The sequence below is a fragment of the Lissotriton helveticus genome, chromosome 1_1 (assembly GCF_964261635.1).
Source record: "Lissotriton helveticus chromosome 1_1, aLisHel1.1, whole genome shotgun sequence".
Classification (NCBI taxonomy): domain Eukaryota; kingdom Metazoa; phylum Chordata; class Amphibia; order Caudata; family Salamandridae; genus Lissotriton; species Lissotriton helveticus.
The window spans coordinates 216,279,659-216,305,628 of record NC_136057.1 but is presented as its reverse complement, the minus strand read 5'-3'; the positions used below and the strand labels follow the sequence as shown (position 1 = coordinate 216,305,628).

The following is a 25,970-nucleotide window of genomic DNA, read 5'->3' as shown; positions in this document are numbered from 1 at the left end:
AGAGTAATTTTTCTTTAAAGGAAGCACCCGCCTGAACAGGGACTTGAACCCTGGACCCTCAGATTAAAAGTCTGATGCTCTACCGACTGAGCTATCCAGGCTCTGCTATACTCTGTCTTAAAATCAGCTAAACAAATGTGGACGTACACTGACCTACACTCTGTGTATTAATATGGTTACATATATTAGCAATCAAATTTGTAGAGTTTAATAACAAATTGATGTTTTAACCCCTTCCATGCTCATGACGAGCTCAGCTCGTCGTGCAGTACACTTGTCGTGTGCTTATGACGAGCTGAGCTCGTCATGAACAATGGATTTACAGATCATTCAGCACAGGAGGAAAATCTCCTGTAGCATTGAAGGTGTTAAGCATTTGAAATTTCAGCAGCACACGTAATCCATTTTAAATCCTGAAATTTGGACTATCTCATTTTCGGCTGACTTAGAAATCATGTGTCTAAAATGACATTGTGAAATCAATAAAGTGCCAAATACTATTACTACCTACTAAATTACATTATCAGCAGTATCTTTGGGAATTTCCTCTTGGGCATAGATTATGCAATGTTTTCAAAGCAAACAGTCTCTGTTTAAGTAGACTTTCTTTCACTGCCATGTTGGTAAATGTTTCTGGTGATGCAGACGCAGGCATTGCTTGTTACTGTTTCAATTAGTTATAAAATAAGAGGAGGGATAAAATTGACCCAGCTGGTGTTTGAACACAAAGCCTTTGAATGCTTTTGCTACATTCGTCTAGGACTCCAAGCCGCTATCCATTGCACTAGAGATCCGACCTGATTCAACACGGTGATCAGAGATTCACAAATAAAAAGATGACCTATCAGCTGTTGACCAACTTTATCAAGTTAATCGGACACTACCTTACATTTTGAACATTGAATTGGGTAAAAGATAATCAACATGTCAAACTACATGATACAGTTTGGGTAAGTCTTCTTAACCCTTGTCAAAGAATGTAGAAGACAGATGGGTATGTAATGACTTGATTAAGACTTTTTTGAAACATCTCTAATAGGACTCCCCATTCATTGGATCCTGAAAAGAGTATGCAATTGATATACCTTTTCTTTAACCAAACCGCCTGAACAGGGACTTGAACCCTGGGCCCTCAGATTAAAAGTCTGATGCTCTCCCGACTGAGCTATCCAGGCTCGGAGAGGTCGCTCCACAAAATGACCTTATCAACATTTGGAAGTGTCCCAACTATCGCTACGTTTCTTAAGATGGTTGCCGGTATTAAGTACTGAATACGCGGAATATAATAATGAATTGGTACTTCAAGCATTTGAAATCTCTTCAGTAAATTTAACCCTATTGTAAGTCCTGAAATTGCTACTATCTCATTTTTTTTGCTGACTTAGAAGTCATATGTTTTTATTGACATTGTAAAATTAAGGAAGGGCCCAAAATCTTACTTCTGAGTAAATTACATTTTCATAAGTACAGCTGCCAATTTCCTCTTCTGCAAAGATTGCGTAATTTGAATAGTATCTATTTAAAATAGACTTCCTTTCACTGCCCTTTTTGGTGAAGCAGAAGCATGCATGCACTGTTTATTACTCTTTTAAACAGTTATGAAATAAATAGGGATAAAACTGACTCTGGTGGGATTCAAACCCACAACCTTTGAATATCTTTTTGACATTCACCTAGAAGTCCAATGCGCTATCCATTGCGCCACAGAGCCAATACACTCTGATGAGGTGCAGAGATATTCTGAAATGAAATAATGTTGATCAGCTTTATAAAGTTCATTTGATACTATAACCATGGATTTATTTGGAATATTGAATTGGGGAAATTATATTCACCGTCTCAAGTTACATGATACCTTAGGTAAATCTACGTACGACTTAAGTTTAGTCAAATGGCACATGATATATGAGGCAGATGTGCATTTCACAACTCCATGAAAGACGTTTTTGCAATTTTAGTAATGGAATATCTTATTCGTCATGCAGGGGAACACAAAAAGAGCATCCAATTAGAGTAATTTTTCTTTAAAGGAAGCACCCGCCTGAACAGGGACTTGAACCCTGGACCCTCAGATTAAAAGTCTGATGCTCTACCGACTGAGCTATCCAGGCTCTGCTATACTCTGTCTTAAAATCAGCTAAACAAATGTGGACGTACACTGACCTACACTCTGTGTATTAATATGGTTACATATATTAGCAATCAAATTTGTAGAGTTTAATAACAAATTGATGTTTTAACCCCTTCCATGCTCATGACGAGCTCAGCTCGTCGTGCAGTACACTTGTCGTGTGCTTATGACGAGCTGAGCTCGTCATGAACAATGGATTTACAGATCATTCAGCACAGGAGGAAAATCTCCTGTAGCATTGAAGGTGTTAAGCATTTGAAATTTCAGCAGCACACGTAATCCATTTTAAATCCTGAAATTTGGACTATCTCATTTTCGGCTGACTTAGAAATCATGTGTCTAAAATGACATTGTGAAATCAATAAAGTGCCAAATACTATTACTACCTACTAAATTACATACATTTTCAGCAGTATCTTTGGGAATTTCCTCTTGGGCATAGATTATGCAATGTTTTCAAAGCAAACAGTCTCTGTTTAAGTAGACTTTCTTTCACTGCCATTTTGGTAAATGTTTCTGGTGATGCAGACGCAGGCATTGCTTGTTACTGTTTCAATTAGTTATAAAATAAGAGGAGGGATAAAATTGACCCAGCTGGTGTTTGAACACAAAGCCTTTGAATGCTTTTGCTACATTCGTCTAGGACTCCAAGCCGCTATCCATTGCACTAGAGATCCGACCTGATTCAACACGGTGATCAGAGATTCACAAATAAAAAGATGACCTATCAGCTGTTGACCAACTTTATCAAGTTAATCGGACACTACCTTACATTTTGAACATTGAACTGGGTAAAAGATAATCAACAAACTACATGATACAGTTTGGGTAAGTCTTCTTAACCCTTGTCAAAGAATGTAGAAGACAGATGGGTATGTAATGACTTGATTAAGACTTTTTTGAAACATCTCTAATAGGACTCCCCATTCATTGGATCCTGAAAAGAGTATACAATTGATATACCTTTTCTTTAACCAAGCCGCCTGAACAGGGACTAGAACCCTGGGCCCTCAGATTAAAAGTCTGATGCTCTCCCGACTGAGCTACCCAGGCTCGGACAGATCGCTCCACAAAATGACCTTATCAACATTTGGAAGTGTCCCAACTATCACTACGTTTTTTAAGATGGTTGCCGGTATTAAGTACTGAATACGCGGAATATAATAATGAATTGGTACTTCAAGCATTTGAAATCTCTTCAGTAAATTTAACCTTATTGTAAGTCCTGAAATTGCTACTATCTCATTTTTTTTGCTGACTTAGAATTCATATGTTTTTATTGACATTGTAAAATTAAGGAAGGGCCCAAAATCTTACTTCTGAGTAAATTACATTTTCATAAGTACAGCTGCCAATTTCCTCTTCTGCAAAGATTGCGTAACTTGAATAGTATCTATTTAAAATAGACTTCCTTTCACTGCCCTTTTTGGTGAAGCAGAAGCATGCATGCACTGTTTATTACTCTTTTAAACAGTTATGAAATAAATAGGGATAAAACTGACTCTGGTGGGATTCGAACCCACAACCTTTGAATATCTTTTTTTCATTCACCTAGAAGTCCAATGCGCTATCCATTGCGCCACAGAGCCAATACGCTCTGATGAGGTGCAGAGATATTCTGAAATGAAATAATGTTGATCAGCTTTATAAAGTTCATTTGATACTATAACCATGGATTTATTTTGAATATTGAATTGGGAAATTATATTCACCGTCTCAAGTTACATGATACCTTAGGTAAATCTACGTACGACTTAAGTTTAGTCAAATGGCACATGATATATGAGGCAGATGTGCATTTCACAACTCCATGAAAGACGTTTTTGCAATTTTAGTAATGGAATATCTTATTCGTCATGCAGGGGAACACAAAAAGAGCATCCAATTAGAGTAATTTTTCTTTAAAGGAAGCACCCGCCTGAACAGGGACTTGAACCCTGGTTCCTCAGATTAAAAGTCTGATGCTCTACCGACTGAGCTATCCAGGCTCTGCTATACTCTGTCTTAAAATCAGCTAAACAAATGTGGACGTACACTGACCTACACTCTGTGTATTAATATGGTTACATACATTAGCAATCAAATTTGTAGAGTTTAATAACAAATTGATGTTTTAACCCCTTCCATGCTCATGACGAGCTCAGCTCGTCGTGCAGTACACTTGTCGTGTGCTTATGACGAGCTGAGCTCGTCATGAACAATGGATTTACAGATCATTCAGCACAGGAGGAAAATCTCCTGTAGCATTGAAGGTGTTAAGCATTTGAAATTTCAGCAGCACACGTAATCCATTTTAAATCCTGAAATTTGTACTATCTCATTTTCGGCTGACTTAGAAATCATGTGTCTAAAATGACATTGTGAAATCAATAAAGTGCCAAATACTATTACTACCTACTAAATTACATTATCAGCAGTATCTTTGGGAATTTCCTCTTGGGCATAGATTATGCAATGTTTTCAAAGCAAACAGTCTCTGTTTAAGTAGACTTTCTTTCACTGCCATGTTGGTAAATGTTTCTGGTGATGCAGACGCAGGCATTGCTTGTTACTGTTTCAATTAGTTATAAAATAAGAGGAGGGATAAAATTGACCCAGCTGGTGTTTGAACACAAAGCCTTTGAATGCTTTTGCTACATTCGTCTAGGACTCCAAGCCGCTATCCATTGCACTAGAGATCCGACCTGATTCAACACGGTGATCAGAGATTCACAAATAAAAAGATGACCTATCAGCTGTTGACCAACTTTATCAAGTTAATCGGACACTACCTTACATTTTGAACATTGAATTGGGTAAAAGATAATCAACATGTCAAACTACATGATACAGTTTGGGTAAGTCTTCTTAACCCTTGTCAAAGAATGTAGAAGACAGATGGGTATGTAATGACTTGATTAAGACTTTTTTGAAACATCTCTAATAGGACTCCCCATTCATTGGATCCTGAAAAGAGTATGCAATTGACATACCTTTTCTTTAACCAAGCCGCCTGAACAGGGACTTGAACCCTGGGCCCTCAGATTAAAAGTCTGATGCTCTCCCGACTGAGCTATCCAGGCTCGGAGAGGTCGCTCCACAAAATGACCTTATCAACATTTGGAAGTGTCCCAACTATCACTACGTTTCTTAAGATGGTTGCCGGTATTAAGTACTGAATATGCGGAATATAATAATGAATTGGTACTTCAAGCATTTGAAATCTCTTCAGTAAATGTAACCTTATTGTAAGTCCTGAAATTGCTACTATCTCATTTTTTTTGCTGACTTAGAATTCATATGTTTTTATTGACATTGTAAAATTAAGGAAGGGCCCAAAATCTTACTTCTGAGTAAATTACATTTTCATAAGTACAGCTGCCAATTTCCTCTTCTGCAAAGATTGCGTAACTTGAATAGTATCTATTTAAAATAGACTTCCTTTCACTGCCCTTTTTGGTGAAGCAGAAGCATGCATGCACTGTTTATTACTCTTTTAAACAGTTATGAAATAAATAGGGATAAAACTGACTCTGGTGGGATTCGAACCCACAACCTTTGAATATCTTTTTTACATTCACCTAGAAGTCCAATGCGCTATCCATTGCGCCACAGAGCCAATACGCTCTGAGGAGGTGCAGAGATATTCTGAAATGAAATAATGTTGATCAGCTTTATAAAGTTCATTTGATACTATAACCATGGATTTATTTTGAATATTGAATTGGGGAAATTATATTCACCGTCTCAAGTTACATGATACCTTAGGTAAATCTACGTACGACTTAAGTTTAGTCAAATGGCACATGATATATGAGGCAGATGTGCATTTCACAACTCCATGAAAGACGTTTTTGCAATTTTAGTAATGGAATATCTTATTCGTCATGCAGGGGAACACAAAAAGAGCATCCAATTAGAGTAATTTTTCTTTAAAGGAAGCACCCGCCTGAACAGGGACTTGAACCCTGGACCCTCAGATTAAAAGTCTGATGCTCTACCGACTGAGCTATCCAGGCTCTGCTATACTCTGTCTTAAAATCAGCTAAACAAATGTGGACGTACACTGACCTACACTCTGTGTATTAATATGGTTACATATATTAGCAATCAAATTTGTAGAGTTTAATAACAAATTGATGTTTTAACCCCTTCCATGCTCATGACGAGCTCAGCTCGTCGTGCAGTACTCTTGTCGTGTGCTTATGACGAGCTGAGCTCGTCATGAACAATGGATTTACAGATCATTCAGCACAGGAGGAAAATCTCCTGTAGCATTGAAGGTGTTAAGCATTTGAAATTTCAGCAGCACACGTAATCCATTTTAAATCCTGAAATTTGGACTATCTCATTTTCGGCTGACTTAGAAATCATGTGTCTAAAATGACATTGTGAAATCAATAAAGTGCCAAATACTATTACTACCTACTAAATTACATACATTTTCAGCAGTATCTTTGGGAATTTCCTCTTGGGCATAGATTATGCAATGTTTTCAAAGCAAACAGTCTCTGTTTAAGTAGACTTTCTTTCACTGCCATTTTGGTAAATGTTTCTGGTGATGCAGACGCAGGCATTGCTTGTTACTGTTTCAATTAGTTATAAAATAAGAGGAGGGATAAAATTGACCCAGCTGGTGTTTGAACACAAAGCCTTTGAATGCTTTTGCTACATTCGTCTAGGACTCCAAGCCGCTATCCATTGCACTAGAGATCCGACCTGATTCAACACGGTGATCAGAGATTCACAAATAAAAAGATGACCTATCAGCTGTTGACCAACTTTATCAAGTTAATCGGACACTACCTTACATTTTGAACATTGAACTGGGTAAAAGATAATCAACAAACTACATGATACAGTTTGGGTAAGTCTTCTTAACCCTTGTCAAAGAATGTAGAAGACAGATGGGTATGTAATGACTTGATTAAGACTTTTTTGAAACATCTCTAATAGGACTCCCCATTCATTGGATCCTGAAAAGAGTATGCAATTGATATACCTTTTCTTTAACCAAGCCGCCTGAACAGGGACTAGAACCCTGGGCCCTCAGATTAAAAGTCTGATGCTCTCCCGACTGAGCTACCCAGGCTCGGACAGATCGCTCCACAAAATGACCTTGTCAACATTTGGAAGTGTCCCAACTATCACTACGTTTCTTAAGATGGTTGCCGGTATTAAGTACTGAATACGCGGAATATAATAATGAATTGGTACTTCAAGCATTTGAAATCTCTTCAGTAAATTTAACCTTATTGTAAGTCCTGAAATTGCTACTATCTCATTTTTTTTGCTGACTTAGAATTCATATGTTTTTATTGACATTGTAAAATTAAGGAAGGGCCCAAAATCTTACTTCTGAGTAAATTACATTTTCATAAGTACAGCTGCCAATTTCCTCTTCTGCAAAGATTGCGTAACTTGAATAGTATCTATTTAAAATAGACTTCCTTTCACTGCCCTTTTTGGTGAAGCAGAAGCATGCATGCACTGTTTATTACTCTTTTAAACAGTTATGAAATAAATAGGGATAAAATTGACTCTGGTGGGATTCGAACCCACAACCTTTGAATATCTTTTTTTCATTCACCTAGAAGTCCAATGCGCTATCCATTGCGCCACAGAGCCAATACGCTCTGATGAGGTGCAGAGATATTCTGAAATGAAATAATGTTGATCAGCTTTATAAAGTTCATTTGATACTATAACCATGGATTTATTTTGAATATTGAATTGGGAAATTATATTCACCGTCTCAAGTTACATGATACCTTAGGTAAATCTACGTACGACTTAAGTTTAGTCAAATGGCACATGATATATGAGGCAGATGTGCATTTCACAACTCCATGAAAGACGTTTTTGCAATTTTAGTAATGGAATATCTTATTCGTCATGCAGGGGAACACAAAAAGAGCATCCAATTAGAGTAATTTTTCTTTAAAGGAAGCACCCGCCTGAACAGGGACTTGAACCCTGGTTCCTCAGATTAAAAGTCTGATGCTCTACCGACTGAGCTATCCAGGCTCTGCTATACTCTGTCTTAAAATCAGCTAAACAAATGTGGACGTACACTGACCTACACTCTGTGTATTAATATGGTTACATACATTAGCAATCAAATTTGTAGAGTTTAATAACAAATTGATGTTTTAACCCCTTCCATGCTCATGACGAGCTCAGCTCGTCGTGCAGTACACTTGTCGTGTGCTTATGACGAGCTGAGCTCGTCATGAACAATGGATTTACAGATCATTCAGCACAGGAGGAAAATCTCCTGTAGCATTGAAGGTGTTAAGCATTTGAAATTTCAGCAGCACACGTAATCCATTTTAAATCCTGAAATTTGGACTATCTCATTTTCGGCTGACTTAGAAATCATGTGTCTAAAATGACATTGTGAAATCAATAAAGTGCCAAATACTATTACTACCTACTAAATTACATACATTTTCAGCAGTATCTTTGGGAATTTCCTCTTGGGCATAGATTATGCAATGTTTTCAAAGCAAACAGTCTCTGTTTAAGTAGACTTTCTTTCACTGCCATTTTGGTAAATGTTTCTGGTGATGCAGACGCAGGCATTGCTTGTTACTGTTTCAATTAGTTATAAAATAAGAGGAGGGATAAAATTGACCCAGCTGGTGTTTGAACACAAAGCCTTTGAATGCTTTTGCTACATTCGTCTAGGACTCCAAGCCGCTATCCATTGCACTAGAGATCCGACCTGATTCAACACGGTGATCAGAGATTCACAAATAAAAAGATGACCTATCAGCTGTTGACCAACTTTATCAAGTTAATCGGACACTACCTTACATTTTGAACATTGAACTGGGTAAAAGATAATCAACAAACTACATGATACAGTTTGGGTAAGTCTTCTTAACCCTTGTCAAAGAATGTAGAAGACAGATGGGTATGTAATGACTTGATTAAGACTTTTTTGAAACATCTCTAATAGGACTCCCCATTCATTGGATCCTGAAAAGAGTATGCAATTGATATACCTTTTCTTTAACCAAGCCGCCTGAACAGGGACTAGAACCCTGGGCCCTCAGATTAAAAGTCTGATGCTCTCCCGACTGAGCTACCCAGGCTCGGACAGATCGCTCCACAAAATGACCTTGTCAACATTTGGAAGTGTCCCAACTATCACTACGTTTCTTAAGATGGTTGCCGGTATTAAGTACTGAATACGCGGAATATAATAATGAATTGGTACTTCAAGCATTTGAAATCTCTTCAGTAAATTTAACCTTATTGTAAGTCCTGAAATTGCTACTATCTCATTTTTTTTGCTAAATTAGAATTCATATGTTTTTATTGACATTGTAAAATTAAGGAAGGGCCCAAAATCTTACTTCTGAGTAAATTACATTTTCATAAGTACAGCTGCCAATTTCCTCTTCTGCAAAGATTGCGTAACTTGAATAGTATCTATTTAAAATAGACTTCCTTTCACTGCCCTTTTTGGTGAAGCAGAAGCATGCATGCACTGTTTATTACTCTTTTAAACAGTTATGAAATAAATAGGGATAAAATTGACTCTGGTGGGATTCGAACCCACAACCTTTGAATATCTTTTTTTCATTCACCTAGAAGTCCAATGCGCTATCCATTGCGCCACAGAGCCAATACGCTCTGATGAGGTGCAGAGATATTCTGAAATGAAATAATGTTGATCAGCTTTATAAAGTTCATTTGATACTATAACCATGGATTTATTTTGAATATTGAATTGGGAAATTATATTCACCGTCTCAAGTTACATGATACCTTAGGTAAATCTACGTACGACTTAAGTTTAGTCAAATGGCACATGATATATGAGGCAGATGTGCATTTCACAACTCCATGAAAGACGTTTTTGCAATTTTAGTAATGGAATATCTTATTCGTCATGCAGGGGAACACAAAAAGAGCATCCAATTAGAGTAATTTTTCTTTAAAGGAAGCACCCGCCTGAACAGGGACTTGAACCCTGGTTCCTCAGATTAAAAGTCTGATGCTCTACCGACTGAGCTATCCAGGCTCTGCTATACTCTGTCTTAAAATCAGCTAAACAAATGTGGACGTACACTGACCTACACTCTGTGTATTAATATGGTTACATACATTAGCAATCAAATTTGTAGAGTTTAATAACAAATTGATGTTTTAACCCCTTCCATGCTCATGACGAGCTCAGCTCGTCGTGCAGTACACTTGTCGTGTGCTTATGACGAGCTGAGCTCGTCATGAACAATGGATTTACAGATCATTCAGCACAGGAGGAAAAACTCCTGTAGCATTGAAGGTGTTAAGCATTTGAAATTTCAGCAGCACACGTAATCCATTTTAAATCCTGAAATTTGGACTATCTCATTTTCGGCTGACTTAGAAATCATGTGTCTAAAATGACATTGTGAAATCAATAAAGTGCCAAATACTATTACTACCTACTAAATTACATTATCAGCAGTATCTTTGGGAATTTCCTCTTGGGCATAGATTATGCAATGTTTTCAAAGCAAACAGTCTCTGTTTAAGTAGACTTTCTTTCACTGCCATGTTGGTAAATGTTTCTGGTGATGCAGACGCAGGCATTGCTTGTTACTGTTTCAATTAGTTATAAAATAAGAGGAGGGATAAAATTGACCCAGCTGGTGTTTGAACACAAAGCCTTTGAATGCTTTTGCTACATTCGTCTAGGACTCCAAGCCGCTATCCATTGCACTAGAGATCCGACCTGATTCAACACGGTGATCAGAGATTCACAAATAAAAAGATGACCTATCAGCTGTTGACCAACTTTATCAAGTTAATCGGACACTACCTTACATTTTGAACATTGAATTGGGTAAAAGATAATCAACATGTCAAACTACATGATACAGTTTGGGTAAGTCTTCTTAACCCTTGTCAAAGAATGTAGAAGACAGATGGGTATGTAATGACTTGATTAAGACTTTTTTGAAACATCTCTAATAGGACTCCCCATTCATTGGATCCTGAAAAGAGTATGCAATTGATATACCTTTTCTTTAACCAAACCGCCTGAACAGGGACTTGAACCCTGGGCCCTCAGATTAAAAGTCTGATGCTCTCCCGACTGAGCTATCCAGGCTCGGAGAGGTTGCTCCACAAAATGACCTTATCAACATTTGGAAGTGTCCCAACTATCACTACGTTTCTTAAGATGGTTGCCGGTATTAAGTACTGAATACGCGGAATATAATAATGAATTGGTACTTCAAGCATTTGAAATCTCTTCAGTAAATTTAACCCTATTATAAGTCCTGAAATTGCTACTATCTCATTTTTTTTGCTGACTTAGAAGTCATATGTTTTTATTGACATTGTAAAATTAAGGAAGGGCCCAAAATCTTACTTCTGAGTAAATTACATTTTCATAAGTACAGCTGCCAATTTCCTCTTCTGCAAAGATTGCGTAATTTGAATAGTATCTATTTAAAATAGACTTCCTTTCACTGCCCTTTTTGGTGAAGCAGAAGCATGCATGCACTGTTTATTACTCTTTTAAACAGTTATGAAATAAATAGGGATAAAACTGACTCTGGTGGGATTCGAACCCACAACCTTTGAATATCTTTTTTACATTCACCTAGAAGTCCAATGCGCTATCCATTGCGCCACAGAGCCAATACACTCTGATGAGGTGCAGAGATATTCTGAAATGAAATAATGTTGATCAGCTTTATAAAGTTCATTTGATACTATAACCATGGATTTATTTGGAATATTGAATTGGGGAAATTATATTCACCGTCTCAAGTTACATGATACCTTAGGTAAGTCTACGTACGTCTTAAGTTTAGTCAAATGGCACATGATATATGAGGCAGATGTGCATTTCACAACTCCATGAAAGACGTTTTTGCAATTTTAGTAATGGAATATCTTATTCGTCATGCAGGGGAACACAAAAAGAGCATCCAATTAGAGTAATTTTTCTTTAAAGGAAGCAACCGCCTGAACAGGGACTTGAACCCTGGACCCTCAGATTAAAAGTCTGATGCTCTACCGACTGAGCTATCCAGGCTCTGCTATACTCTGTCTTAAAATCAGCTAAACAAATGTGGACGTACACTGACCTACACTCTGTGTATTAATATGGTTACATATATTAGCAATCAAATTTGTAGAGTTTAATAACAAATTGATGTTTTAACCCCTTCCATGCTCATGACGAGCTCAGCTCGTCGTGCAGTACACTTGTCGTGTGCTTATGACGAGCTGAGCTCGTCATGAACAATGGATTTACAGATCATTCAGCACAGGAGGAAAATCTCCTGTAGCATTGAAGGTGTTAAGCATTTGAAATTTCAGCAGCACACGTACTCCATTTTAAATCCTTAAATTTGTACTATCTCATTTTCGGCTGACTTAGAAATCATGTGTCTAAAATGACCTTGTGAAATCAATAAAGTGCCAAATACTATTACTACCTACTAAATTACATACATTTTCAGCAGTTTCTTTGGGAATTTCCTCTTGGGCATAGATTATGCAATGTTTTCAAAGCAAACAGTCTCTGTTTAAGTAGACTTTCTTTCACTGCCATTTTGGTAAATGTTTCTGGTGATGCAGACGCAGGCATTGCTTGTTACTGTTTCAATTAGTTATAAAATAAGAGGAGGGATAAAATTGACCCAGCTGGTGTTTGAACACAAAGCCTTTGAATGCTTTTGCTACATTCGTCTAGGACTCCAAGCCGCTATCCATTGCACTAGAGATCCGACCTGATTCAACACGGTGATCAGAGATTCACAAATAAAAAGATGACCTATCAGCTGTTGACCAACTTTATCAAGTTAATCGGACACTACCTTACATTTTGAACATTGAACTGGGTAAAAGATAATCAACAAACTACATGATACAGTTTGGGTAAGTCTTCTTAACCCTTGTCAAAGAATGTAGAAGACAGATGGGTATGTAATGACTTGATTAAGACTTTTTTGAAACATCTCTAATAGGACTCCCCATTCATTGGATCCTGAAAAGAGTATGCAATTGATATACCTTTTCTTTAACCAAGCCGCCTGAACAGGGACTAGAACCCTGGGCCCTCAGATTAAAAGTCTGATGCTCTCCCGACTGAGCTACCCAGGCTCGGACAGATCGCTCCACAAAATGACCTTATCAACATTTGGAAGTGTCCCAACTATCACTACGTTTCTTAAGATGGTTGCCGGTATTAAGTACTGAATACGCGGAATATAATAATGAATTGGTACTTCAAGCATTTGAAATCTCTTCAGTAAATTTAACCTTATTGTAAGTCCTGAAATTGCTACTATCTCATTTTTTTTGCTGACTTAGAATTCATATGTTTTTATTGACATTGTAAAATTAAGGAAGGGCCCAAAATCTTACTTCTGAGTAAATTACATTTTCATAAGTACAGCTGCCAATTTCCTCTTCTGCAAAGATTGCGTAACTTGAATAGTATCTATTTAAAATAGACTTCCTTTCACTGCCCTTTTTGGTGAAGCAGAAGCATGCATGCACTGTTTATTACTCTTTTAAACAGTTATGAAATAAATAGGGATAAAACTGACTCTGATGGGATTCGAACCCACAACCTTTGAATATCTTTTTTTCATTCAGCTAGAAGTCCAATGCGCTATCCATTGCGCCACAGAGCCAATACGCTCTGATGAGGTGCAGAGATATTCTGAAATGAAATAATGTTGATCAGCTTTATAAAGTTCATTTGATACTATAACCATGGATTTATTTTGAATATTGAATTGGGAAATTATATTCACCGTCTCAAGTTACATGATACCTTAGGTAAATCTACGTACGACTTAAGTTTAGTCAAATGGCACATGATATATGAGGCAGATGTGCATTTCACAACTCCATGAAAGACGTTTTTGCAATTTTAGTAATGGAATATCTTATTCGTCATGCAGGGGAACACAAAAAGAGCATCCAATTAGAGTAATTTTTCTTTAAAGGAAGCACCCGCCTGAACAGGGACTTGAACCCTGGTTCCTCAGATTAAAAGTCTGATGCTCTACCGACTGAGCTATCCAGGCTCTGCTATACTCTGTCTTAAAATCAGCTAAACAAATGTGGACGTACACTGACCTACACTCTGTGTATTAATATGGTTACATACATTAGCAATCAAATTTGTAGAGTTTAATAACAAATTGATGTTTTAACCCCTTCCATGCTCATGACGAGCTCAGCTCGTCGTGCAGTACACTTGTCGTGTGCTTATGACGAGCTGAGCTCGTCATGAACAATGGATTTACAGATCATTCAGCACAGGAGGAAAATCTCCTGTAGCATTGAAGGTGTTAAGCATTTGAAATTTCAGCAGCACACGTACTCCATTTTAAATCCTTAAATTTGTACTATCTCATTTTCGGCTGACTTAGAAATCATGTGTCTAAAATGACATTGTGAAATCAATAAAGTGCCAAATACTATTACTACCTACTAAATTACATTATCAGCAGTATCTTTGGGAATTTCCTCTTGGGCATAGATTATGCAATGTTTTCAAAGCAAACAGTCTCTGTTTAAGTAGACTTTCTTTCACTGCCATGTTGGTAAATGTTTCTGGTGATGCAGACGCAGGCATTGCTTGTTACTGTTTCAATTAGTTATAAAATAAGAGGAGGGATAAAATTGACCCAGCTGGTGTTTGAACACAAAGCCTTTGAATGCTTTTGCTACATTCGTCTAGGACTCCAAGCCGCTATCCATTGCACTAGAGATCCGACCTGATTCAACACGGTGATCAGAGATTCACAAATAAAAAGATGACCTATCAGCTGTTGACCAACTTTATCAAGTTAATCGGACACTACCTTACATTTTGAACATTGAATTGGGTAAAAGATAATCAACATGTCAAACTACATGATACAGTTTGGGTAAGTCTTCTTAACCCTTGTCAAAGAATGTAGAAGACAGATGGGTATGTAATGACTTGATTAAGACTTTTTTGAAACATCTCTAATAGGACTCCCCATTCATTGGATCCTGAAAAGAGTATGCAATTGATATACCTTTTCTTTAACCAAACCGCCTGAACAGGGACTTGAACCCTGGGCCCTCAGATTAAAAGTCTGATGCTCTCCCGACTGAGCTATCCAGGCTCGGAGAGGTTGCTCCACAAAATGACCTTATCAACATTTGGAAGTGTCCCAACTATCACTACGTTTCTTAAGATGGTTGCCGGTATTAAGTACTGAATACGCGGAATATAATAATGAATTGGTACTTCAAGCATTTGAAATCTCTTCAGTAAATTTAACCCTATTGTAAGTCCTGAAATTGCTACTATCTCATTTTTTTTGCTGACTTAGAAGTCATATGTTTTTATTGACATTGTAAAATTAAGGAAGGGCCCAAAATCTTACTTCTGAGTAAATTACATTTTCATAAGTACAGCTGCCAATTTCCTCTTCTGCAAAGATTGCGTAATTTGAATAGTATCTATTTAAAATAGACTTCCTTTCACTGCCCTTTTTGGTGAAGCAGAAGCATGCATGCACTGTTTATTACTCTTTTAAACAGTTATGAAATAAATAGGGATAAAACTGACTCTGGTGGGATTCGAACCCACAACCTTTGAATATCTTTTTTACATTCACCTAGAAGTCCAATGCGCTATCCATTGCGCCACAGAGCCAATACACTCTGATGAGGTGCAGAGATATTCTGAAATGAAATAATGTTGATCAGCTTTATAAAGTTCATTTGATACTATAACCATGGATTTATTTGGAATATTGAATTGGGGAAATTATATTCACCGTCTCAAGTTACATGATACCTTAGGTAAGTCTACGTACGTCTTAAGTTTAGTCAAATGGCACATGATATATGAGGCAGATGTGCATTTCACAACTCCATGAAAGACGTTTTTGCAATTTTAGTAATGGAATATCTTATTCGTCATGCAGGGGAACACAAAAAGAGCATCCAATTAGAGTAATTTTTCTTTAAAGGAAGCAACCGCCTGAACAGGGACTTGAACCCTGGACCCTCAGATTAAAAGTCTGATGCTCTACCGACTGAGCTATCCAGGCTCTGCTATACTCTGTCTTAAAATCAGCTAAACAAATGTGGACGTACACTGACCTACACTCTGTGTATTAATATGGTTACATATATTAGCAATCAAATTTGTAGAGTTTAATAACAAATTGATGTTTTAACCCCTTCCATGCTCATGACGAGCTCAGCTCGTCGTGCAGTACACTTGTCGTGTGCTTATGACGAGCTGAGCTCGTCATGAACAATGGATTTACAGATCATTCAGCACAGGAGGAAAATCTCCTGTAGCATTGAAGGTGTTAAGCATTTGAAATTTCAGCAGCACACGTACTCCATTTTAAATCCTTAAATTTGTACTATCTCATTTTCGGCTGACTTAGAAATCATGTGTCTAAAATGACCTTGTGAAATCAATAAAGTGCCAAATACTATTACTACCTACTAAATTACATACATTTTCAGCAGTTTCTTTGGGAATTTCCTCTTGGGCATAGATTATGCAATGTTTTCAAAGCAAACAGTCTCTGTTTAAGTAGACTTTCTTTCACTGCCATTTTGGTAAATGTTTCTGGTGATGCAGACGCAGGCATTGCTTGTTACTGTTTCAATTAGTTATAAAATAAGAGGAGGGATAAAATTGACCCAGCTGGTGTTTGAACACAAAGCCTTTGAATGCTTTTGCTACATTCGTCTAGGACTCCAAGCCGCTATCCATTGCACTAGAGATCCGACCTGATTCAACACGGTGATCAGAGATTCACAAATAAAAAGATGACCTATCAGCTGTTGACCAACTTTATCAAGTTAATCGGACACTACCTTACATTTTGAACATTGAACTGGGTAAAAGATAATCAACAAACTACATGATACAGTTTGGGTAAGTCTTCTTAACCCTTGTCAAAGAATGTAGAAGACAGATGGGTATGTAATGACTTGATTAAGACTTTTTTGAAACATCTCTAATAGGACTCCCCATTCATTGGATCCTGAAAAGAGTATGCAATTGATATACCTTTTCTTTAACCAAGCCGCCTGAACAGGGACTAGAACCCTGGGCCCTCAGATTAAAAGTCTGATGCTCTCCCGACTGAGCTACCCAGGCTCGGACAGATCGCTCCACAAAATGACCTTATCAACATTTGGAAGTGTCCCAACTATCACTACGTTTCTTAAGATGGTTGCCGGTATTAAGTACTGAATACGCGGAATATAATAATGAATTGGTACTTCAAGCATTTGAAATCTCTTCAGTAAATTTAACCTTATTGTAAGTCCTGAAATTGCTACTATCTCATTTTTTTTGCTGACTTAGAATTCATATGTTTTTATTGACATTGTAAAATTAAGGAAGGGCCCAAAATCTTACTTCTGAGTAAATTACATTTTCATAAGTACAGCTGCCAATTTCCTCTTCTGCAAAGATTGCGTAACTTGAATAGTATCTATTTAAAATAGACTTCCTTTCACTGCCCTTTTTGGTGAAGCAGAAGCATGCATGCACTGTTTATTACTCTTTTAAACAGTTATGAAATAAATAGGGATAAAACTGACTCTGATGGGATTCGAACCCACAACCTTTGAATATCTTTTTTTCATTCAGCTAGAAGTCCAATGCGCTATCCATTGCGCCACAGAGCCAATACGCTCTGATGAGGTGCAGAGATATTCTGAAATGAAATAATGTTGATCAGCTTTATAAAGTTCATTTGATACTATAACCATGGATTTATTTTGAATATTGAATTGGGAAATTATATTCACCGTCTCAAGTTACATGATACCTTAGGTAAATCTACGTACGACTTAAGTTTAGTCAAATGGCACATGATATATGAGGCAGATGTGCATTTCACAACTCCATGAAAGACGTTTTTGCAATTTTAGTAATGGAATATCTTATTCGTCATGCAGGGGAACACAAAAAGAGCATCCAATTAGAGTAATTTTTCTTTAAAGGAAGCACCCGCCTGAACAGGGACTTGAACCCTGGTTCCTCAGATTAAAAGTCTGATGCTCTACCGACTGAGCTATCCAGGCTCTGCTATACTCTGTCTTAAAATCAGCTAAACAAATGTGGACGTACACTGACCTACACTCTGTGTATTAATATGGTTACATACATTAGCAATCAAATTTGTAGAGTTTAATAACAAATTGATGTTTTAACCCCTTCCATGCTCATGACGAGCTCAGCTCGTCGTGCAGTACACTTGTCGTGTGCTTATGACGAGCTGAGCTCGTCATGAACAATGGATTTACAGATCATTCAGCACAGGAGGAAAATCTCCTGTAGCATTGAAGGTGTTAAGCATTTGAAATTTCAGCAGCACACGTACTCCATTTTAAATCCTTAAATTTGTACTATCTCATTTTCGGCTGACTTAGAAATCATGTGTCTAAAATGACATTGTGAAATCAATAAAGTGCCAAATACTATTACTACCTACTAAATTACATTATCAGCAGTATCTTTGGGAATTTCCTCTTGGGCATAGATTATGCAATGTTTTCAAAGCAAACAGTCTCTGTTTAAGTAGACTTTCTTTCACTGCCATGTTGGTAAATGTTTCTGGTGATGCAGACGCAGGCATTGCTTGTTACTGTTTCAATTAGTTATAAAATAAGAGGAGGGATAAAATTGACCCAGCTGGTGTTTGAACACAAAGCCTTTGAATGCTTTTGCTACATTCGTCTAGGACTCCAAGCCGCTATCCATTGCACTAGAGATCCGACCTGATTCAACACGGTGATCAGAGATTCACAAATAAAAAGATGACCTATCAGCTGTTGACCAACTTTATCAAGTTAATCGGACACTACCTTACATTTTGAACATTGAATTGGGTAAAAGATAATCAACATGTCAAACTACATGATACAGTTTGGGTAAGTCTTCTTAACCCTTGTCAAAGAATGTAGAAGACAGATGGGTATGTAATGACTTGATTAAGACTTTTTTGAAACATCTCTAATAGGACTCCCCATTCATTGGATCCTGAAAAGAGTATGCAATTGATATACCTTTTCTTTAACCAAACCGCCTGAACAGGGACTTGAACCCTGGGCCCTCAGATTAAAAGTCTGATGCTCTCCCGACTGAGCTATCCAGGCTCGGAGAGGTTGCTCCACAAAATGACCTTATCAACATTTGGAAGTGTCCCAACTATCACTACGTTTCTTAAGATGGTTGCCGGTATTAAGTACTGAATACGCGGAATATAATAATGAATTGGTACTTCAAGCATTTGAAATCTCTTCAGTAAATTTAACCCTATTGTAAGTCCTGAAATTGCTACTATCTCATTTTTTTTGCTGACTTAGAAGTCATATGTTTTTATTGACATTGTAAAATTAAGGAAGGGCCCAAAATCTTACTTCTGAGTAAATTACATTTTCATAAGTACAGCTGCCAATTTCCTCTTCTGCAAAGATTGCGTAATTTGAATAGTATCTATTTAAAATAGACTTCCTTTCACTGCCCTTTTTGGTGAAGCAGAAGCATGCATGCACTGTTTATTACTCTTTTAAACAGTTATGAAATAAATAGGGATAAAACTGACTCTGGTGGGATTCGAACCCACAACCTTTGAATATCTTTTTTACATTCACCTAGAAGTCCAATGCGCTATCCATTGCGCCACAGAGCCAATACACTCTGATGAGGTGCAGAGATATTCTGAAATGAAATAATGTTGATCAGCTTTATAAAGTTCATTTGATACTATAACCATGGATTTATTTGGAATATTGAATTGGGGAAATTATATTCACCGTCTCAAGTTACATGATACCTTAGGTAAGTCTACGTACGACTTAAGTTTAGTCAAATGGCACATGATATATGAGGCAGATGTGCATTTCACAACTCCATGAAAGACGTTTTTGCAATTTTAGTAATGGAATATCTTATTCGTCATGCAGGGGAACACAAAAAGAGCATCCAATTAGAGTAATTTTTCTTTAAAGGAAGCAACCGCCTGAACAGGGACTTGAACCCTGGACCCTCAGATTAAAAGTCTGATGCTCTACCGACTGAGCTATCCAGGCTCTGCTATACTCTGTCTTAAAATCAGCTAAACAAATGTGGACGTACACTGACCTACACTCTGTGTATTAATATGGTTACATATATTAGCAATCAAATTTGTAGAGTTTAATAACAAATTGATGTTTTAACCCCTTCCATGCTCATGACGAGCTCAGCTCGTCGTGCAGTACACTTGTCGTGTGCTTATGACGAGCTGAGCTCGTCATGAACAATGGATTTACAGATCATTCAGCACAGGAGGAAAATCTCCTGTAGCATTGAAGGTGTTAAGCATTTGAAATTTCAGCAGCACACGTACTCCATTTTAAATCCTGAAATTTGTACTATCTCATTTTCGGCTGACTTAGAAATCATGTGTCTAAAATGACATTGTGAAATCAATAAAGTGCCAAATACTATTACTACCTACTAAATTACATACATTTTCAGCAGTATCTTTGGGAATTTCCTCTTGGGCATAGATTATGCAATGTTTTCAAAGCAAACAGTCTCTGTTTAAGTAGACTTTCTTTCACTGCCATTTTGGTAAATGTTTCTGGTGATGCAGACGCAGGCATTGCTTGTCACTGTTTCAATTAGTCATAAAATAAGAGGAGGGATAAAATTGACCCAGCTGGTGTTTGAACACAAAGCCTTTGAATGCTTTTGCTACATTCGTCTAGGACTCCAAGCCGCTATCCATTGCACTAGAGATCCGACCTGATTCAACACGGTGATCAGAGATTCACAAATAAAAAGATGACCTATCAGCTGTTGACCAACTTTATCAAGTTAATCGGACACTACCTTACATTTTGAACATTGAACTGGGTAAAAGATAATCAACAAACTACATGATACAGTTTGGGTAAGTCTTCTTAACCCTTGTCAAAGAATGTAGAAGACAGATGGGTATGTAATGACTTGATTAAGACTTTTTTGAAACATCTCTAATAGGACTCCCCATTCATTGGATCCTGAAAAGAGTATGCAATTGATATACCTTTTCTTTAACCAAGCCGCCTGAACAGGGACTTGAACCCTGGGCCCTCAGATTAAAAGTCTGATGCTCTCCCGACTGAGCTATCCAGGCTCGGAGAGGGCGCTCCACAAAATGACCTTATCAACATTTGGAAGTGTCCCAACTATCACTACGTTTCTTAAGATGGTTGCCGGTATTAAGTACTGAATATGCGGAATATAATAATGAATTGGTACTTCAAGCATTTGAAATCTCTTCAGTAAATTTAACCTTATTGTAAGTCCTGAAATTGCTACTATCTCATTTTTTTTGCTGACTTAGAATTCATATGTTTTTATTGACATTGTAAAATTAAGGAAGGGCCCAAAATCTTACTTCTGAGTAAATTACATTTTCATAAGTACAGCTGCCAATTTCCTCTTCTGCAAAGATTGCGTAACTTGAATAGTATCTATTTAAAATAGACTTCCTTTCACTGCCCTTTTTGGTGAAGCAGAAGCATGCATGCACTGTTTATTACTCTTTTAAACAGTTATGAAATAAATAGGGATAAAAGTGACTCTGGTGGGATTCGAACCCACAACCTTTGAATATCTTTTTTACATTCACCTAGAAGTCCAATGCGCTATCCATTGCGCCACAGAGCCAATACACTCTGATGAGGTGCAGAGATATTCTGAAATGAAATAATGTTGATCAGCTTTATAAAGTTCATTTGATACTATAACCATGGATTTATTTTGAATATTGAATTGGGGAAATTATATTCACCGTCTCAAGTTACATGATACTTTAGGTAAGTCTACGTACGACTTAAGTTTAGTCAAATGGCACATGATATATGAGGCAGATGTGCATTTCACAACTCCATGAAAGACGTTTTTGCAATTTTAGTAATGGAATATCTTATTCGTCATGCAGGGGAACACAAAAAGAGCATCCAATTAGAGTAATTTTTCTTTAAAGGAAGCAACCGCCTGAACAGGGACTTGAACCCTGGACCCTCAGATTAAAAGTCTGATGCTCTACCGACTGAGCTATCCAGGCTCTGCTATACTCTGTCTTAAAATCAGCTAAACAAATGTGGACGTACACTGACCTACACTCTGTGTATTAATATGGTTACATATATTAGCAATCAAATTTGTAGAGTTTAATAACAAATTGATGTTTTAACCCCTTCCATGCTCATGACGAGCTCAGCTCGTCGTGCAGTACATTTGTCGTGTGCTTATGACGAGCTGAGCTCGTCATGAACAATGGATATACAGATCATTCAGCACAGGAGGAAAATCTCCTGTAGCATTGAAGGTGTTAAGCATTTGAAATTTCAGCAGCACACGTAATCCATTTTAAATCCTGAAATTTGTACTATCTCATTTTCGGCTGACTTAGAAATCATGTGTCTAAAATGACCTTGTGAAATCAATAAAGTGCCAAATACTATTACTACCTACTAAATTACATACATTTTCAGCAGTATCTTTGGGAATTTCCTCTTGGGCATAGATTATGCAATGTTTTCAAAGCAAACAGTCTCTGTTTAAGTAGACTTTCTTTCACTGCCATTTTGGTAAATGTTTCTGGTGATGCAGACGCAGGCATTGCTTGTTACTGTTTCAATTAGTTATAAAATAAGAGGAGGGATAAAATTGACCCAGCTTGTGTTTGAACACAAAGCCTTTGAATGCTTTTGCTACATTCGTCTAGGACTCCAAGCCGCTATCCATTGCACTAGATATCCGACCTGATTCAACACAGTGATCAGAGATTCACAAATAAAAAGATGACCTATCAGCTGTTGACCAACTTTATCAAGTTAATCGGACACTACCTTACATTTTGAACATTGAATTGGGTAAAAGATAATCAACAAACTACATGATACAGTTTGGGTAAGTCTTCTTAACCCTTGTCAAAGAATGTAGAAGACAGATGGGTATGTAATGACTTGATTAAGACTTTTTTGAAACATCTCTAATAGGACTCCCCATTCATTGGATCCTGAAAAGAGTATGCAATTGATATACCTTTTCTTTAACCAAGCCGCCTGAACAGGGACTTGAACCCTGGGCCCTCAGATTAAAAGACTGATGCTCTCCCGACTGAGCTATCCAGGCTCGGAGAGGCTGCTCCACAAAATGACCTTATCAACATTTGGAAGTGTCCCAACTATCACTACGTTTCTTAAGATGGTTGCCGGTATTAAGTACTGAATACGCGGAATATAATAATGAATTGGTACTTCAAGCATTTGAAATCTCTTCAGTAAATTTAACCTTATTGTAAGTCCTGAAATTGCTACTATCTCATTTTTTTTGCTGACTTAGAATTCATATGTTTTTATTGACATTGTAAAATTAAGGAAGGGCCCAAAATCTTACTTCTGAGTAAATTACATTTTCATAAGTACAGCTGCCAATTTCCTCTTCTGCAAAGATTGCGTAACTTGAATAGTATCTATTTAAAATAGACTTCCTTTCACTGCCCTTTTTGGTGAAGCAGAAGCATGCATGCACTGTTTATTACTCTTTTAAACAGTTATGAAATAAATAGGGATAAAACTGACTCTGGTGGGATTCGAACCCACAACCTTTGAATATCTTTTTTTCATTCACCTAGAAGTCCAATGCGCTATCCATTGCGCCACAGAGCCAATACGCTCTGATGAGGTGCAGAGATATTCTGAAATGAAATAATGTTGATCAGCTTTATAAAGTTCATTTGATACTATAACCATGGATTTATTTTGAATATTGAATTGGGAAATTATATTCACCGTCTCAAGTTACATGATACCTTAGGTAAATCTACGTACGACTTAAGTTTAGTCAAATGGCACATGATATATGAGGCAGATGTGCATTTCACAACTCCATGAAAGACGTTTTTGCAATTTTAGTAATGGAATATCTTATTCGTCATGCAGGGGAACACAAAAAGAGCATCCAATTAGAGTAATTTTTCTTTAAAGGAAGCAACCGCCTGAACAGGGACTTGAACCCTGGACCCTCAGATTAAAAGTCTGATGCTCTACCGACTGAGCTATCCAACTCTGCTATACTCTGTCTTAAAATCAGCTAAACAAATGTGGACGTACACTGACCTACACTCTATGTATTAATATGGTTACATATATTAGCAATCAAATTTGTAGAGTTTAATAACAAATTGATGTTTTAACCCCTTCCATGCTCATGACGAGCTCAGCTCTTCGTGCAGTACACTTGTCGTGTGCTTATGACGAGCTGAGCTCGTCATGAACAATGGATTTACAGATCATTCAGCACAGGAGGAAAATCTCCTGTAGCATTGAAGGTGTTAAGCATTTGAAATTTCAGCAGCACACGTAATCCATTTTAAATCCTGAAATTTGTACTATCTCATTTTCGGCTGACTTAGAAATCATGTGTCTAAAATGACATTGTGAAATCAATAAAGTGCCAAATACTATTACTACCTACTAAATTACATTTTCAGCAGTATCTTTGGGAATTTCCTCTTGGGCATAGATTATGCAATGTTTTCAAAGCAAACAGTCTCTGTTTAAGTAGACTTTCTTTCACTGCCATTTTGGTAAATGTTTCTGGTGATGCAGACGCAGGCATTGCTTGTTACTGTTTCAATTAGTTATAAAATAAGAGGAGGGATAAAATTGACCCAGCTGGTGTTTGAACACAAAGCCTTTGAATGCTTTTGCTACATTCGTCTAGGACTCCAAGCCGCTATCCATTGCACTAGAGATCCGACCTGATTCAACACGGTGATCAGAGATTCACAAATAAAAAGATGACCTATCAGCTGTTGACCAACTTTATCAAGTTAATCGGACACTACCTTACATTTTGAACATTGAATTGGGTAAAAGATAATCAACAAACTACATGATACAGTTTGGGTAAGTCTTCTTAACCCTTGTCAAAGAATGTAGAAGACAGATGGGTATGTAATGACTTGATTAAGACTTTTTTGAAACATCTCTAATAGGACTCCCCATTCATTGGATCCTGAAAAGAGTATGCAATTGATATACCTTTTCTTTAACCAAGCCGCCTGAACAGGGACTTGAACCCTGGGCCCTCAGATTAAAAGTCTGATGCTCTCCCGACTGAGCTATCCAGGCTCGGAGAGGGCGCTCCACAAAATGACCTTATCAACATTTGGAAGTGTCCCAACTATCACTACGTTTCTTAAGATGGTTGCCGGTATTAAGTACTGAATATGCGGAATATAATAATGAATTGGTACTTCAAGCATTTGAAATCTCTTCAGTAAATTTAACCTTATTGTAAGTCCTGAAATTGCTACTATCTCATTTTTTTTGCTGACTTAGAATTCATATGTTTTTATTGACATTGTAAAATTAAGGAAGGGCCCAAAATCTTACTTCTGAGTAAATTACATTTTCATAAGTACAGCTGCCAATTTCCTCTTCTGCAAAGATTGCGTAACTTGAATAGTATCTATTTAAAATAGACTTCCTTTCACTGCCCTTTTTGGTGAAGCAGAAGCATGCATGCACTGTTTATTACTCTTTTAAACAGTTATGAAATAAATAGGGATAAAAGTGACTCTGGTGGGATTCGAACCCACAACCTTTGAATATCTTTTTTACATTCACCTAGAAGTCCAATGCGCTATCCATTGCGCCACAGAGCCAATACACTCTGATGAGGTGCAGAGATATTCTGAAATGAAATAATGTTGATCAGCTTTATAAAGTTCATTTGATACTATAACCATGGATTTATTTTGAATATTGAATTGGGGAAATTATATTCACCGTCTCAAGTTACATGATACTTTAGGTAAGTCTA

At 37.2% G+C, this 25,970-nt stretch overlaps 25 non-coding genes across 25 annotated transcripts; all 25 read right to left on the bottom strand.

The window, feature by feature from the left end:
• Nucleotides 1-28: 28 nt before the first annotated feature.
• Nucleotides 29-101, bottom strand: TRNAK-UUU (transfer RNA lysine (anticodon UUU)). Its single transcript has one exon. It is a non-coding gene; the product is annotated as a tRNA-Lys (tRNA).
• Nucleotides 102-1,620: 1,519 nt separating this feature from the next.
• TRNAR-UCU (transfer RNA arginine (anticodon UCU)) lies at nt 1,621-1,711 on the bottom strand. Its single transcript is given in 2 exon segments — nt 1,621-1,656; nt 1,675-1,711. It is a non-coding gene; the product is annotated as a tRNA-Arg (tRNA).
• A 327-nt stretch (nt 1,712-2,038) lies between these two features.
• On the bottom strand, nt 2,039-2,111 carry TRNAK-UUU (transfer RNA lysine (anticodon UUU)). Its single transcript has one exon. It is a non-coding gene; the product is annotated as a tRNA-Lys (tRNA).
• Nucleotides 2,112-3,629: 1,518 nt separating this feature from the next.
• TRNAR-UCU (transfer RNA arginine (anticodon UCU)) lies at nt 3,630-3,720 on the bottom strand. Its single transcript is given in 2 exon segments — nt 3,630-3,665; nt 3,684-3,720. It is a non-coding gene; the product is annotated as a tRNA-Arg (tRNA).
• Nucleotides 3,721-4,046: 326 nt separating this feature from the next.
• Nucleotides 4,047-4,119, bottom strand: TRNAK-UUU (transfer RNA lysine (anticodon UUU)). Its single transcript has one exon. It is a non-coding gene; the product is annotated as a tRNA-Lys (tRNA).
• Nucleotides 4,120-5,638: 1,519 nt separating this feature from the next.
• TRNAR-UCU (transfer RNA arginine (anticodon UCU)) lies at nt 5,639-5,729 on the bottom strand. The gene is given in 2 exon segments: nt 5,639-5,674; nt 5,693-5,729. It is a non-coding gene; the product is annotated as a tRNA-Arg (tRNA).
• A 327-nt stretch (nt 5,730-6,056) lies between these two features.
• TRNAK-UUU (transfer RNA lysine (anticodon UUU)) lies at nt 6,057-6,129 on the bottom strand. Its single transcript has one exon. It is a non-coding gene; the product is annotated as a tRNA-Lys (tRNA).
• A 1,518-nt stretch (nt 6,130-7,647) lies between these two features.
• On the bottom strand, nt 7,648-7,738 carry TRNAR-UCU (transfer RNA arginine (anticodon UCU)). Its single transcript is given in 2 exon segments — nt 7,648-7,683; nt 7,702-7,738. It is a non-coding gene; the product is annotated as a tRNA-Arg (tRNA).
• Nucleotides 7,739-8,064: 326 nt separating this feature from the next.
• On the bottom strand, nt 8,065-8,137 carry TRNAK-UUU (transfer RNA lysine (anticodon UUU)). The gene has a single exon. It is a non-coding gene; the product is annotated as a tRNA-Lys (tRNA).
• A 1,518-nt stretch (nt 8,138-9,655) lies between these two features.
• TRNAR-UCU (transfer RNA arginine (anticodon UCU)) lies at nt 9,656-9,746 on the bottom strand. Its single transcript is given in 2 exon segments — nt 9,656-9,691; nt 9,710-9,746. It is a non-coding gene; the product is annotated as a tRNA-Arg (tRNA).
• Nucleotides 9,747-10,072: 326 nt separating this feature from the next.
• TRNAK-UUU (transfer RNA lysine (anticodon UUU)) lies at nt 10,073-10,145 on the bottom strand. The gene has a single exon. It is a non-coding gene; the product is annotated as a tRNA-Lys (tRNA).
• A 1,519-nt stretch (nt 10,146-11,664) lies between these two features.
• TRNAR-UCU (transfer RNA arginine (anticodon UCU)) lies at nt 11,665-11,755 on the bottom strand. Its single transcript is given in 2 exon segments — nt 11,665-11,700; nt 11,719-11,755. It is a non-coding gene; the product is annotated as a tRNA-Arg (tRNA).
• A 327-nt stretch (nt 11,756-12,082) lies between these two features.
• On the bottom strand, nt 12,083-12,155 carry TRNAK-UUU (transfer RNA lysine (anticodon UUU)). The gene has a single exon. It is a non-coding gene; the product is annotated as a tRNA-Lys (tRNA).
• Nucleotides 12,156-13,673: 1,518 nt separating this feature from the next.
• On the bottom strand, nt 13,674-13,764 carry TRNAR-UCU (transfer RNA arginine (anticodon UCU)). The gene is given in 2 exon segments: nt 13,674-13,709; nt 13,728-13,764. It is a non-coding gene; the product is annotated as a tRNA-Arg (tRNA).
• A 326-nt stretch (nt 13,765-14,090) lies between these two features.
• TRNAK-UUU (transfer RNA lysine (anticodon UUU)) lies at nt 14,091-14,163 on the bottom strand. Its single transcript has one exon. It is a non-coding gene; the product is annotated as a tRNA-Lys (tRNA).
• A 1,519-nt stretch (nt 14,164-15,682) lies between these two features.
• On the bottom strand, nt 15,683-15,773 carry TRNAR-UCU (transfer RNA arginine (anticodon UCU)). Its single transcript is given in 2 exon segments — nt 15,683-15,718; nt 15,737-15,773. It is a non-coding gene; the product is annotated as a tRNA-Arg (tRNA).
• A 327-nt stretch (nt 15,774-16,100) lies between these two features.
• TRNAK-UUU (transfer RNA lysine (anticodon UUU)) lies at nt 16,101-16,173 on the bottom strand. The gene has a single exon. It is a non-coding gene; the product is annotated as a tRNA-Lys (tRNA).
• Nucleotides 16,174-17,691: 1,518 nt separating this feature from the next.
• Nucleotides 17,692-17,782, bottom strand: TRNAR-UCU (transfer RNA arginine (anticodon UCU)). The gene is given in 2 exon segments: nt 17,692-17,727; nt 17,746-17,782. It is a non-coding gene; the product is annotated as a tRNA-Arg (tRNA).
• Nucleotides 17,783-18,108: 326 nt separating this feature from the next.
• Nucleotides 18,109-18,181, bottom strand: TRNAK-UUU (transfer RNA lysine (anticodon UUU)). The gene has a single exon. It is a non-coding gene; the product is annotated as a tRNA-Lys (tRNA).
• Nucleotides 18,182-19,700: 1,519 nt separating this feature from the next.
• On the bottom strand, nt 19,701-19,791 carry TRNAR-UCU (transfer RNA arginine (anticodon UCU)). Its single transcript is given in 2 exon segments — nt 19,701-19,736; nt 19,755-19,791. It is a non-coding gene; the product is annotated as a tRNA-Arg (tRNA).
• A 327-nt stretch (nt 19,792-20,118) lies between these two features.
• Nucleotides 20,119-20,191, bottom strand: TRNAK-UUU (transfer RNA lysine (anticodon UUU)). Its single transcript has one exon. It is a non-coding gene; the product is annotated as a tRNA-Lys (tRNA).
• Nucleotides 20,192-21,709: 1,518 nt separating this feature from the next.
• On the bottom strand, nt 21,710-21,800 carry TRNAR-UCU (transfer RNA arginine (anticodon UCU)). Its single transcript is given in 2 exon segments — nt 21,710-21,745; nt 21,764-21,800. It is a non-coding gene; the product is annotated as a tRNA-Arg (tRNA).
• A 327-nt stretch (nt 21,801-22,127) lies between these two features.
• Nucleotides 22,128-22,200, bottom strand: TRNAK-UUU (transfer RNA lysine (anticodon UUU)). The gene has a single exon. It is a non-coding gene; the product is annotated as a tRNA-Lys (tRNA).
• Nucleotides 22,201-23,718: 1,518 nt separating this feature from the next.
• On the bottom strand, nt 23,719-23,809 carry TRNAR-UCU (transfer RNA arginine (anticodon UCU)). Its single transcript is given in 2 exon segments — nt 23,719-23,754; nt 23,773-23,809. It is a non-coding gene; the product is annotated as a tRNA-Arg (tRNA).
• Nucleotides 23,810-25,721: 1,912 nt separating this feature from the next.
• TRNAR-UCU (transfer RNA arginine (anticodon UCU)) lies at nt 25,722-25,812 on the bottom strand. The gene is given in 2 exon segments: nt 25,722-25,757; nt 25,776-25,812. It is a non-coding gene; the product is annotated as a tRNA-Arg (tRNA).
• Nucleotides 25,813-25,970: the final 158 nt, after the last annotated feature.